The sequence below is a fragment of the Rhipicephalus microplus genome, unplaced genomic scaffold (assembly GCF_043290135.1).
Source record: "Rhipicephalus microplus isolate Deutch F79 unplaced genomic scaffold, USDA_Rmic scaffold_47, whole genome shotgun sequence".
NCBI classification, from domain to species: domain Eukaryota; kingdom Metazoa; phylum Arthropoda; class Arachnida; order Ixodida; family Ixodidae; genus Rhipicephalus; species Rhipicephalus microplus.
This window is the reverse complement of record NW_027464620.1, coordinates 2,780,295-2,793,684: the sequence shown is the minus strand read 5'-3', so window position 1 is coordinate 2,793,684 and position 13,390 is coordinate 2,780,295.

The following is a 13,390-nucleotide window of genomic DNA, read 5'->3' as shown; positions in this document are numbered from 1 at the left end:
CGTATGCTTCAGCGAAGCTGAAACGCGCATTTACATTCTTTACCACTGGGTCAAACCAGGTGGTTTATTATCGCTTTTGTCAATTACTGCTTGTGCCTGTCTAGAAATATGAAGTGTTGGCCGGCCATCGCCTGCTTTTTTATTTTTTTGTGGACCAGCGTTAAGTAGTGGGACTTGCCCAATTACTTCGGTACAAGCCCGTTCATGATATTATGATAATGAGAGCTTTTTGTGAACATTTGTAGACACCGAAGTTTTAACGGCTGGCTTAAAGAACTTCGCTCGCTCTTAAACAAACCATACGTGTTACATATAAGGTTCAAGTTCCTCAACATTGTGAAGTAGCGATAGGCACTTGTGGATTCCACTCTTTGAAAAGTTCAGTTTTAGTTAGCAACTGCCTTCAATAAGCCTATGTATGCAAGTAAGCATGAAAAACATGGTTGCACACTAAATGCATTGACATGAAATACCAAGAAAGGCAGGGATCAAGCTAAGACTGAAGCTTGGGATCAAAAATTTGTTAAAAGGGGACGTGCTGAAGCAGAACGCCTGTTATGTGAAATATAACAATTTATTTGAAATATTTATGTGAAATTTTATGTGAAATAGCAACACTACTACAATAACTACTACTACTACTACCACTGCTAATAATAATAATAATAATAATAATAATAATATCGATGATGACCAGTGGTGTTTGTAGATAAGAGATGTATGCCGGCTTGGATGTAACATTTCACTCAGTACGAACTGCGACATGACGTATACGCATGCACCAACTTTTGTTTGTTTCTGCTGAGTATACTATAAGAGTTGACATTTTCCTTGCAAATGTATAGTGCAAAATTAACACTTTTACTATTCTCTGGACTAGTGGGTTCATGTACAAGCCATACCTTTGTGGCTTTACATGAATACTTTCGTCTGCCCCCGAATGCTTTCGTCTGCCTCTTAGTGGGTAGCCCTGAAATACATTCTCGAACTGTTTCGTCAGAGAATTGCAATTATACCAATTATAACAAGTGATATTGGCGGCATTGCAAACCCTTGTTTCTCATGACGCCATATTGTATGAGGCCACTCGAAGCTGTACAACTTGAACCTACAAGGACAATATTTCAGAAGTGCGCCACAATGTACCTACCTAGTACTCCTGCATGCTCCTACTTGCTTTGTCAGGTTATATGCATGTAGGGACTCAATTACTAACAATCTGTTTCCTTCAAGGCGTCGGGCTTGGCTGAGGCAAAAATTTTGGCATCATACCTACTTTTCGAAAAATTTAAGCCACTCCTTTGTTACATAATGATACCTTGAATTATTTCGCTACAAAAACTCTTTGATAGTAGCACACTCCAAGGTCTCTTTTCTGCAAAAATATTTTATTCGAAGTGAAAATTAAGACCACGATCTTGAATAGTCTGTGAACAATTATCGCACTGTGTGAGCTACGCTTTGCAAACAATTGTTATGCGCGGTAATTTTCTTTATATCCAGTATAACGTGCTATCTTACTCGACGCTTATTTGTTGCAATATATATCATAAAAATCATCATCATAATGAGCCTGATTACGTCCATGTAAATATACAATTACAAAATTCCACACCTATCAGATGCCACCTACAAATACCAAATCGGGAGGATATGAGAGAAAAAATGGGGACTTTGTTTCAATAGAGGGGGAGGGGTTCGTTTGTTCGTTAGCCACAACTAAATTATTTAACCTAGCAATGGAGCCAGAAGAAGTGTAAAAGACAAGAATCATTGATTCGCGAAAAACAAATATTTAAAATAAACAAAAAATGACTTTTTCTATCGGTGAAATTCGAACCTATATGACTTTCACATCACGCGGAGGTTGTAGGTTCAGATTGCAACAGCCAAAAAGGTGATTTCTCGTAAGTATTATTTATTTCAATTTACACGACCAATAGTACGGCACAGCCAAAGACAATTCAGTGCCGCCATGCCCTACCTGGCCTAATTGCCTGTTTGATTAATTTCTGCCAAAATCGGAAAGATATGCTTCGTAAAGCAGTGAAGTATATTTATATGTAGCCTTGTACGAAATGTTAATAGATTAGGTGTGAATGTTGGTGCATTGGAGCCTCTGTATGGCGGTCTCAAATTATGATAGTAATTTATATTTCCTACAAGGTTCATACCAGCAACATGCTACGAGTGAGATTGGCTGCTGCATCTAGAATGACCAAATACAGATTTCCTAGCGAGATAGGAGGTCTGTGCTTCTTTGTGATAATTCATACTTGACAAGCTTACAGCGCAAAAAGAGACATGGCGTTATATTCTTCGATATTCATTGTTGTCCATTTTTTCACTGTAAGCTGGTTAAAGATGTACAAGTTTTCTTAGTCACTGTGCAGTTTGATATGAATATCTCGTTTCTATGCAAATCGTGCAAAGCAGCACAGAGAAAAGGCTGTAAAAAGGAAATCTTCATGCTTCAGGTATTACTCGAGAAGACTTACGCCGACTGATAGAAGTTCGTTTTAAACGACGAGCTTGGGTGAACTAAAATCGAACGTTCTCACGTTTTTAACGAAATCATTGATGTCAGCGCAGCAGCCCTTGGAGCCATTTTTAGGTACACTTGATCAGCACTCTTTTCAGTATACTTTTAATTGTTTAAATAGAATGGGGAAAAAATTTTGGCAATCACTCATAGATAACATTCCAGCAATCATTAAGCTGCTTTGGGAAATTCCCAATGTTCTGTGGCACGTTTTCCTTGCACGCTGTTCCGCCTTTCACGTATGCGCTAAGAGTTATAAAACAGGTACAAAATTGGATTGACAAAAGCGGATTTGCAAGCAGCAAATAAGTTCAGCAGCGATGACGTAGGGAAGCCTGAAATATTTTTATCAGTCGAGTTCTCCTAAGTACCTTCCATCAAAGGAAAAAATTCAGTCAAACTCACTTTCATTTGTCACGCACAAAGAACGAGAATCGGTTCCTGTTGTAGTATTTTTCCTTGACAATTTGGCCTTCTGAACGTCCGTATTTCGTTCAGGTGTGTGCACTTCATAGTCTTGGTGCTTTTAGAGTGGCCCAGGGACGCGACAAGAGTACGAGAGCAGAAACCGAATTCAGGCCAGAGTGAGCGGTGGCGTATTTTTTGTCGTTGCTGTTTTTTATCGCTTCTATGAAACCTTTGGTATTTTCTCGTGTTCGCCCCTTTTTTTTTATCTAATATTTACGGGGAGGGTTCTCGCACCAGTGCTGTCTGAGCGAACAGCAACGCACTGAGCGTAGTTTGGCCTAGAGTTTACGATGACCCGACGTTTCTGTTTCCGTGCTCAGATATAAAAGTTTAGTTTGTCGATTCCGGTCCCAACAAAAAGGGTTTATGTGTGCTGAAACTGCTCATCGGAGACCATCTTTTACGACATAGAAGCAGGTGACTTAAACTTTTTTATACAATTTTTGTTCGGTTTGGATTACAAATGAAAAGCCTCGAATTGTGAGATATTACCTATCTATATAAGTTGTTGCGAAATTAAACATGCAGTTTATGTCTCTACGCATCTGTCGTAACGAGAAAACTGTATTTGAGATGTTTTATTTCAACGTGTTCTATATTCCTTGAGATGCTAATTTATTCTTTAGACATAAGAAGATAATCTTTGAAATGAAACGTCTCGCTGAAATTTATTGCTAGAGTATCATTCCAGCGGAATTCACTACATCAATGTCAAAGTCAACCTCAAGGGATAAGCTTAACATATATAACGGCTGTCTCTCAGTTTACTTCATCTAGTGAAATCGTTTATCTGAATTCTTAGAATAAAACATAGAGCAAGTCGCAGGTACGCAACCAAAGACCTTTCACTTTGCTGTTTAGCAAGAATATTGAGATAGCTTTTTTTTTCCTTCTAAGGACATTGACTTGCATGTGATCATTGCAAATTACTTCAAATCAGCGTCTTTGCAGGAGGTTCGGTACTCGTGTCCTATAGGCGTTATGCAGGCAATACTACAGCACACAGATGCACCTAAATATTTAATGTCATTCGGCTTTCTAATTAGCTATTTGCTTCGATTTACTGTTTGCGTATCTAGTTAGACACGCAAGCATGACTTTTTCCGCTTATGTTTATTGGGCGACATCAGATTTCGTTCCAATTAACCTTACGAGCACCATGTTCAGTAAAAGACAGAAAAAAATACCACTAGCATGGCCGTGTCTGTGGGTTTTAACACCTACCCCTTTCTGAAAATTTTGAGTTATTGCATGAAGACGAAGAAGTGTGTTTTGAATAGGAGCTACTTCTGCTAACTCCGGCGTATTTCAGTTGTAATTTAAGTCTGTTGATCAGTTTTCGCTGCTCCCTTGGAGGGGATGGATGTAGACCACCCCGGGCGCCTGCTGGCACCAGCGGCGTCAGCGGCGGCCGCCTCCAGGAAGCGGATGGGACAAGCGAGCGACAGCGACAGTGAAGATACTCATGCTTACTATCTCAGCAGTGAGGACTTCTCAGATGACGGTTTCCAACCTGTGCTGAGCCGCAAGGCGAAGAGAAGGAACATGAGGACATCCTCATCCTCAACTATTCAAACTGTAAGTGAAGCGCCAAAATCTAACACTTATACCATTCTGTTTCTGCCTGCACTTCCTACCGTCAGCATGAAACACCTTAACAGACAGTCTGTGTCGAGGTCTCTGGAAACGCTCGTGCCAAATGAGATCACGGACATAAGAGTGAACGCCAGAAAGAATATACTGGCTGTGGACGTTTTGCACGCAAGTGCGTTGGGCGTTCTGCGCAGTGTAACTGACTTTCACGGCAACCAGGTGCGCTCTCATGTTCCCTTGGGATGTGATGTAGTAACCGGCGTGATCTACGACATTGATGTCGCTATTTCCAATAAGGACTTACAACTTCTTGTCAAGTCAACAACTGATACTCCAATTGTTGATGTCACCCGGCTAGGCAAGTCTCGCTGTGTGAAGATTGCGTTTAAGAGCACATCCCTCCCCTCTCATGTGAAGGTGGGGTACTTCAGACATGCTGTGCGGCCTTTCATTCCAAAGCCTCTCCAGTGCCGTAAGTGCATGAAACTTGGACATGTGAGCAGCGTCTGCGAGAATTCGGTGGTATGCCACCGCTGCGCCTAGCACCATGAAGCGGATAAGTGCGTCGCAACTGTCAAGAAATGCTCTAATTGCAATGGATCCCATGAAGCCACATCGAAGGACTGCCCGCAGATTCAGAAGGAAATTGCCATCTTGAAGGAGATGGTGCGCGATCACTCATATCATCTAGAAGCCGCAGCTAAAGTCAGAAGGCGTCATTCACGTCGACGTCGGTCTTCGAGAACGCCCGCTACCTCCTCGACACGTTTGCGTGATCCCTCATCAGTACCACCTCCTTTGCCTCCCAGACCACATGCCGTGGGAAAGGCTGTAAAGGACAAAGCCAGTGAGCATACCCTAACTGCGACAGAGTGGCCTGCACTTCAAAGGGAAGCAGCATCAAGCGAACCGAAGGAGCTTCATGACGGCCAGTCCGCGCTCCCGGTTCGAGATCTTTCCAACCAAGACAGGCAAGTGACTGCAATCGTCCCGGTTCGAGATCTTTCCAACCAAGACAGGCAAGTGGCTGCAATCGTGCAATCATTAATTGCCACGATTCGCACGCTACTGAGCAGCATACAATCTCCGTCTGCTAAGAGTGCACTGCAAATACCGGATGCACTGAATCCAGTTCTTGCTAACTTCGTATAAGCACAATGGCTCAACAAAATCTCATCTTCCGCACTGAAGTTAAAAGTGCGTCAATTTTTCAGTGGAATGCCAGAGGCATGAAGTCCCGTATCTCGGACTTTCGCCAATTTGTTCGGGCCAATCGATTCCCTATACTTGTCATATGTGAACCAAACGTATCAACGCCTTATAGATTGTCCGGTTATGAAGCTTTTTGTTCAGCCGCTCGCGAAGAACGAAGCAAAGTAATTGTTTACATTCGCACAGACTTGACTTATCTTTCGCACCCAATAAGTTCAAATGACGACAATCAGTGCGTGTGTCTTCGTGTGAAGAAGAATGCAGTTTCGTTCACGCTTATTGGTGGATATATATCTCCGTCATCGCGATTTGACTGCGACAGATTAAAAGACATCCTAATGAGAACCAATGGGCCTTGGATCATCACCGGTGACTTCAACGCCCATCACATGCTTTGGGGGAGCACTAGGATGAATGCCAGGGGCCGGAACATTGTGACATTCGCTTCCGATTACGATCTTTCCATCATGAACGATGGTACCCCCACATATCTGCGGGGTCTCACGTATGGCAGTTGCTTTGACCTGACATTGGTGTCACGGTGCTTCTCTCACAAAGTTAAGTGGTTTTGCGATATTGAGACCCATGGGAGTGATCACATACCCACCTACGTGACGATCGATGGTATCATAAAAAATTTCTCTTCCGGTGTTGCAATTGGCACTGACTGGTCGATGTTTGCATCGCGTGTTGAGAACGCTTGCCAAGAAGGCCTCGCCTGCAGCGTGGAAAATACCATAGCGGAAGCTATGCAAGCGTCCAAATGTAAATTACCATTTTCGTCAAAAGTAACACAGTTTGACATCGAACTGGAAAAATTACGAACTATACGAAGGCGTGCTGAACGACGATACAGACGCACAAGATCAATTTACGATCTGAGGGAAGCAAGGCGGCTCCAGAAAAAGATTCAACGACGAATTTACACACTGGAGAGCGAACGCTGGAAAGCATTCTGCGAATCTTTAGACCCTCATTAACCGCTGTCATATATTTGGAGAACAGTTCGTGGTCTTCTCTCCTCTCCACAACAACGGCACCCTTTTAAAGCTTTGGCACTCCATCATGGAAAAACAGAACTCGAGGTGGCTGAAGAATTTTGCACGAGAGTTGCCGGGAATATTATGAACGAGAGCATTGACGCCGTGATCGTTCCTGAGACGCGATTACCAGAAATGGACATTCCGTTCACCATGGAAGAACTGGAAGGTGCGTTAGTCGCTTCTAAGCGCATGTCATCGCCAGGTCCTGATGGTATTACTTATAGTGCGTTGGGACACCTTGGACAAAAAGCCAGAAAAGAACTTTTAACATGCTTCAACAACTCCTGGCTCAGCGGCAGTGTTCATCGAGAATGGAAAATAAGTCGATTAATACCACTTTTGAAATCGGGAAAATCACCATTGGACTTGACAGCGTATCGCCCTATTGCCCTCGCAAGCTGCCTCGGAAAAGTGATGGAAAGAATGGTTCTATTTCGTCTCGAGTGGTACTTGGAACGATACACCAAATACCCTTCTTGCATGGCAGTGAGTAACAACTTTATTAGTCGAAGGGGTGAGGGGTAAGGGAGGCTAAGCCACGAAGGCTGCCAGGCTGTGCTTCTCGATGACTTCTTCCGCTCGTTTCAGGACCCGTGTCTGGATGTCTATGTCGTTGCTGGAGAGAAGGGCCTCCCATTGTCCCTCGGTGGGGGGTGAGCAAAGGAGGTCGGCGGGCGGGGGATCCTCCGGGCAGCCCCAGAGGATGTGGTTCAACGAGGCAACGTTGCCGCACAGGCAGCAGCGTGGATCGATGGCACCTGGGTGCATGTATGAAAACACGAGGGGGCACGGGAAGGTGCGGGTCTGTAGGCGACGCCAGGCGATCTCGGACCGCTTGGGAAGGCTGCTGTGAGGATGTGAATAGAAATATCGCTCGAGGCGATAGTGCTGAGTGATGTCGTGGTAGGTGACCAGGGGCTCCGGCACCAGGGCGTCCGACTCTGAGTGGCCCACCGCTCGGTCGACGAATCCTCGAGCATGGCAGGCTTTCGTCGGGGCCGCTCCTCCATTGACTGTGTCCTTGACTTATCGACATTTGTTCAACAAAAAAAAAAGTCGCAAGCGCATATCAGTAGCACTCTTTCTTGACGTGAAGGGTGCATATGATAATGTAGCTCACGATGCCATCCTCACTTCTCTCGCAGCAATGGGCATTGGTGGACGAATGTTTCAATGAATAAAAGATTATATAACTGGCAGGGGTTTCTTTGTACAAACATAAGAGGGTACAACTGCCCAACATTACACCTACTGCGGAGTACCCCAGGGAGGTGTTTTAAGCCCCACATTGTTCAATGTGGCCCTCATTGGTCTGGTGAAGGTTCTGCCAAAGTCGGTGTGCCTATCCATATACGCCGATGATATTTGCCTCTGGAGTGCTGCAGCTACTCGCCCTCAGGTGCGTGCACGAATACAGCGGGCAGCAACCCTCACAACAGCCTACCTTCAGAAACAAGGCCTAAATATATCAACTGTGAAGTGCGCGTTGATGGCGTTTACACGCAAACCAATGACGCCATACCCTGTTTACATCAATGGGCAGAGAGTCAAATATGCACGGACGCATCGTTTCCTGGGCATAATAATCGACAGAAGTCTTTCGTGGAGCCCACATTGTGCGTACTTGAAGAAGAGACTGCTATCTATTGTGCATATCATGAAATTCTTGTGCGGTAAAGCATGAGGAACTTCTGTGGCCTCCATGCTACAGCTGTACAGGGCCCTATTTCTGGGTCTATTGCGCTACAGCTTGCCGGTACTGACTAACACTTGCAAATCGAATACTCGTTCATTGGAGAGTTTGCAGGGTCAGGCACTGCGTATCTGCCTAGGACTGCCTCAATGCGCTTCTACTTATGCCATAATCATGCTTGCCAAAGACCATCCGGTCAGGACATATATGGTTGTGGATTGCCTCAGAGCGCACATTCGACATGCTAGCCGTGTCCCCGACCACCACTTGGCCCTTCTACCTTCCGGAAGACCACGTGCTACGTTTTCAGACGTCACAGCCAAGCACCTAAACAGCATTATATCAGGATATACGCCAGCTGCGAGAACGGCTTGTCCTTTGTGGTGCCTCGACCAGCCGCAAGTACGTCTAGAAATTCCGAGAATCAAAAAGAAAAGCAGTCACCCCAGAGTAGCATTGAAGCAAGCAACACTGCTATTATTACATGAGTTGTACTTAGACCGAACGCAGATATACACTGATGGGTCCGTCTCATCCAGCAGCTCATCAGGTGCCGCTGTAATTGCGGCTGCAGAAATGACAATCAAGTTTAAGTTGTCGCATATGACTACATCTACGGCATCAGAGCTTGCTGCTATAAGGGATGCTTTACAATATCTCGTTCAAGAACGGCCAGGAAAATGGGTCATATTCTGTGATTCGAAGGCAGCGCTTCAGAGTTTGCAGTCTGCCATGCGTAGGAGGAGTTATGACCAACTGGTACAAGAAATAAGACATTGCCATCATGAAGCTCTAGCACGAGGGCATGATATTATATATCAATGGCTGCCTGGACATATCGGTATTACCGGAAATCAATTAGCCGATGATGCAGCCCGCTCAGCCCATGAAGAAACCCGTGTAGTCCCGATTCCTCTATCAAGGAATGATGCAGCAAGACAACTTTACCTGCTGGCTCGAGATCTCACACGCACGTTCTGGTCGTCTACCAGCTTCCAAAGGTGTCAATTTTATGAACTGGATCCTTCGCTCAAGCTAAAGCTACCATCACAACTTTCCCGCTCCGATGCGACACTGTTATGCCGCCTTTGGTTGGGTGTTGCATTTACAAAGGTGTACTCCTTTCGCATTGGTATGGCAGACACTCCTACATGCGACTACTGCGGAGCTGAAGAGACCATCGAACACGTCCTGTGCAGTTGCACTTGCTACGACACACAGCGATGCCAGCTCCGGATGGTTTTGAATCGACTTGACCCCGGACCATTTTGTGTGCAGAAGATACTAGGACCTTGGGCATCTGCCTCAGTTGCGCAGAAAGCAACAAAAGCACTGCTACTTTACCTCAAGTCAACAAACCTGAGCGACCGCCTGTAGACTGTGTGTGCTCCCCGAGTGTGCTCGTGATTGTGTGTACGTTCTCATCTTTCTGCAACCTCTTTTCTCCCCTTTATCCCTTCCCCAGTGCAGGGTAGCAAACCGGATGTGCGTCTGGTTAACCTCCCTGCCTTTCCTTGCATGTTTATCTCTCTCTTGAGTTATTGCATATATACACACGTACAAATACTAACACGCAGAGGACCTCCCCTTCCCGACCCATTTCACTAGAAACAAAAAAATTGGTCACACCACTGTTAACAACACACCTTGATGGCCCCTGCATTATACTTTTATGAAAAGCTGCCGCATTAATGTATTCCTTAAGATCGATTGCGTGTTTAAGCCATACAAGCATCAGGGGTCCTGCATATTAAACAGCTTGTGAGCCCAGTTTGTTTTGAAAGGATGCCTAGGGAATGCGTAAGCGCAGAGTTTTATTGCGTAGTCGCAATCTTCCTTATACAGTTTTGATTTCGGGCGTCATTGTGCCTTTATTCCCTTCTACAGCGTTCCTAGGTGTATGAAACTACCCTATGGAAGGCCCTTCGCGCAAAGCCCACCACCAGGGCGCCCACCTCTTCCCCCAAAATTTTGATGGAGGGGGTTGTTTTACCAAACCTTTTTTGAGGGTGTGGGCACTTGCCTCCGGCAAGTGTTTACACCCCGAAAACAATATCCAGCCGCTGGATCGAATCCCACAACTAGAGAAACACTACTCTTGCATTGATTTTTCAGAAATTTTACCAAAAGCTAAATCTTCTATGAGCACACCGCTGCACTGACGAATGAAAAAAATGAGACAGCTTCAGCTTAGCTGGTTGGGCTGAAAATAATGAACGCTTGCCCTCGTGGGATTAAGAAATTCGCTCTTTTGACGATGCGGCAACCCACATGTGTGGACGTCTTTACTTGACATCATAATTTAATATCAATGAGAAACCTATACTTAGTTTAATTTCCCGCAGTTTCATTCGGATGAGGCGGGAAATAGAGGGGCTTAACCCCTGGGCTGTCCCACCCTACGTCAGTGATGATGGCGGTGCCTCATCATCGACGTAGGCATCATCGAAGCTTCATCATCGCGTTCTTAATTGGACCCAGGTGGCGTCTTCAGCCTACCGTACTTACATCTAAAAGCACGTTCATATCTCGGTCACATTGGAATTTCATACGTGTCCATCTTCAGCGTTCTTGCCAGTAAGCATTCAGACATTGGCGCAGCCAGGGAACCCTAGTGGAAGCCCCCAAGTATTTTATCAATTTGGCACATACATATGCACACGTACAAACGTACGCACATTCATATAGACACCATATTCGGTTCCGCTTCCATTTTCAAGATGGTTCATCTCAACTTAGATTGTGCTCTACATAGCCATACGTATGTATATATTCTTGTCAGAAATGTGCAACTTTTTCATTTTCGTTAGAGGTACAATTTTGCCGCGAAAATTGCAGAATAGTTAGTGAATAATGTTGCGCAACAAAAATTTATACTGCGCTGAGTTCAGTCTGAGTCTTTTTTTTTACCACAATTTCTAGCTACTTGGTGCAATAACGCTTCTCCTATTTCACTGCCATATGAATCATGTGGGGCATGTGCACCGCAGTTGTTTGGACAATGATTATAGCGTCCGTTGTTGCATTACGTTTGTTCACGTTCGTTTTCTCCCGATGCCACATGTTTCACCTCGCAGATTTTTTTTAGTAGGGTGAATAAGGCTTTCTTTCTAGACAAATTGGTATTTTGACTCTATACAGTTCTCTCGTTTTGATAGTTTCACGTAAAATGACCAGGAGGAACTTCCACAGGGTATTTTCGTGGAGCACCGACGGCCCAACCTTCGGGAGCACGTTCTAGTTATTGCATGCCTATAGCAAACGTCAGAGGCACGCCCGATGGAAGACGGCTCCTAACTCCCCTTGTTTGTTATTGACCAAAAGCGTCCAAGAAATGCGTAGAAGGTGCGCTTTGTTGCGTTTTGCGCGCAAGAAAGAAATTAAATCTTTTCTTTTGCTTTTTATTTCTATTTGTTGCCACACAACGACGGCATTTAGCAGCTGAACATTCCTACGCACGCCGGATCTCTTTGCAGAATTCATTGCGTTTCGATTGCTTCTCACACAAAACAGTGTGACAGATCGATAGGAGCATCACTATGCGAACCCATTTGCATCAGCCACACGTCTTGTTATTCCCCTTCATGTACGAACTGGTCTCGGTGCGTCAACTACACCCGCTCGAGTACGAACTGCCTTCCCGGAACGATGCGCTGCATGCATTTGTGTTTACTCGACCGCGCTTCGCCAAAGCGATAACACTCGAGCGGATGGCGCATTCCACCTCGACTCCATTGTTTGGATTCGCGGCTCTCGCTCCATACGCACGCATTTTCCAGGCCAGTGGAAATATTGAAAAGTTAAAAACCGATGCCGTGAGGAGATCCCCTTATTTTTTCATCGAACGGGAAAGCACGAGCACTCTCTCAAAGCTGACAGTGGCCTCTCCTTCTCTCTTATAGCCCTGGGCCTAACAACTATTTGTTCTTTGACCTCCTCTCCACTTTAAAGAAGCATGGATTTCTCCGTCTACAGCATCGTATATGTCGAACGCGTGCGCGCACTTTTGAAACCTGAAGCGCGAGGTGCCTTTAAAGCGCGTCTCGATGAACACCGCCGGAACCACCGCCACGCAGCTTTGATTCAGCGTCTCGTTGCCGTGTCTCAAGTGTGTTCCACTTTGGCTGGCACAATCGATAAGTTCCATTAGAGGTATTGCACCGCCGAGATCTGTTTCAATGGTGAGACAGAAAAAAATGAAAAGCGGCCCGTGGAAAGCCTCGAGTTATATTCGACGGTGATCTGATTTGGCTCGGATGTTTGCTTCGTCTTTTCTCCTGTTCGGTGGGAGTCAACCAATGAAATGAATGCGCTGTTTGCGTCTAGCGTGCGGAACGAAATGGTAGATTTTGTCTTGAGTTTGGATTACTGAGGGTCTCCCATAGTTTTTTTTGACGTTTTGTTTTCTAGTGCATGGTTTCCCTTTCGGTGCCTGTTGGAGAGCTCCGGCTGGTTTTGAAGAATTGGTGCTGTTCGAGTGGAAAATATAGGACCACTTAAGTTGTGTTTATCACCGCGGTGAGAGAGCGTTTTGGGGTTAAAGTTGTTTTAGCGCAAAGCATGAAAGGGTTAGGTGAGCTAGTAGAATTAGAAAACGTTTTTTTTTTTCATGTTCGTCAGCGTGAACGCGTGGTCTGTTTGTACTTGGGAAAAAAATGTAAGATAATTTTCTATCATTTTTAAAGGGGTGACACATATACGACTAACATGGGAAATAGTGAGATGTGCTGAAATACGTCATATATATGCACTCCAATCATGAGCACGCTCTTTTATGACACTAGGCAGCTATTAAAGGGTGCGTATTTATTTTATATTAGTTTTTCTGAAAACATCTGT